The 1,185-nt window shown below is 42.4% G+C and overlaps 1 non-coding gene across 1 annotated transcript; it reads right to left on the bottom strand.

The window, feature by feature from the left end:
• Nucleotides 1-802: 802 nt before the first annotated feature.
• Nucleotides 803-909, bottom strand: LOC148577033 (small nucleolar RNA R71). The gene has a single exon (XR_015903993.1). It is a non-coding gene; the product is annotated as a small nucleolar RNA R71 (small nucleolar RNA).
• Between the last annotated feature and the right edge of the window lie 276 nt (nt 910-1,185).

Genomic DNA, 1,185 nt, shown 5'->3' with positions numbered 1-1,185 from the left:
TTTGTTTGATTTAAATTTCTGTTTGAGTCATTTACTTTCTGTTTTAGATAACTTCTTCCCTTCCCCCTTACTTTTTCTTTGTTATTTACTATTCATCTCACTAACCCACTAACTGTTTGATATATTGCATCACTCACACTAACAGTAATTCTGACAGATATACTTTCTGCACCTATTCTCTTTGCTTGTACTTGTTGGTTGTATGACAGGGAGAAGAAGCGGGGCTTCAACTTCCTTTGATTCTGAACCTGAGAGAACCTTCCTTAGACTAAGGAGGGAGGCAAGAGAAAAACGTGTAGTTGGTGGTGATAAAGAGGAGGAACACTTTGAGGAATACTTTGAACCAAACATGGAAGAAAACATGGAAAACCATCATGAAGAAGAGGCTCACAACCATGGCAGAGGAGGTCGAGCAAATCATGCTGGGGAGGATAGAAGAGTTTTAGGCTCTTACATCAATCCAAACCCAGGAAACTGTGGAAGTAGCATTCAAAAGCCAACCATCCATGCCAACAATTTTGAACTGAAGCCACAGCTCATCACCCTTGTGCAAAACAACTGTTCGTTCGGAGGAAGTGTCCAAGAGGACCCAAATTAACATTTAACCACCTTCCTGAGAATATGTGACACGGTGAAGTCTAATGATGTTCATCCTGACGCCTATAGACTGCTCTTATTTCCATTCTCACTCAGGGATAAGGCAGCCAAGTGGCTGGAGTCTTTCCCAAGGGAAAGCTTGACAACTTGGGAAGACGTGGTGAACAAATTCTTAGCAAGATTTTACCCTCCTCAATGAATCAATAGGCTGAGAGCTGAGGTCCAAACTTTCAGGCAACAAGATGGTGAGACTCTATATGAAGCATGGGAGAAGTTTAAAGACTTAACAAGGAGGTGCCCACCAGATATGTTCAACGAATGGGTGCAGCTGCACATTTTCTATGAAGGGCTTTCTTATGAGTCAAAGAAGGCCATAGACCATTCATCCGGAGGATCTTTGAACAAGAAGAAGACTATTGAGGAAGCCATAGATGTCATTGAAATAGTAGCAGAGAACGACTACTTCTATGCTTCCGAAAGAGGGAACACAAGAGGAGTAATGGAGCTAAACAATGTAGATGCTCTGCTGGCCTAAAACAAGCTCATTACCCAGCAGCTGGCTGACCTCACCAAGAAGATGGAGAGGAA

The sequence above is a fragment of the Arachis ipaensis genome, chromosome B1, assembly GCF_059453495.1.
Source record: "Arachis ipaensis isolate K30076 ecotype BB chromosome B1, ASM5945349v1, whole genome shotgun sequence".
Classification (NCBI taxonomy): domain Eukaryota; kingdom Viridiplantae; phylum Streptophyta; class Magnoliopsida; order Fabales; family Fabaceae; genus Arachis; species Arachis ipaensis.
The sequence above is the reverse complement of the archived record's forward strand: the minus strand, read 5'-3'. Positions and strand labels throughout refer to the sequence as shown.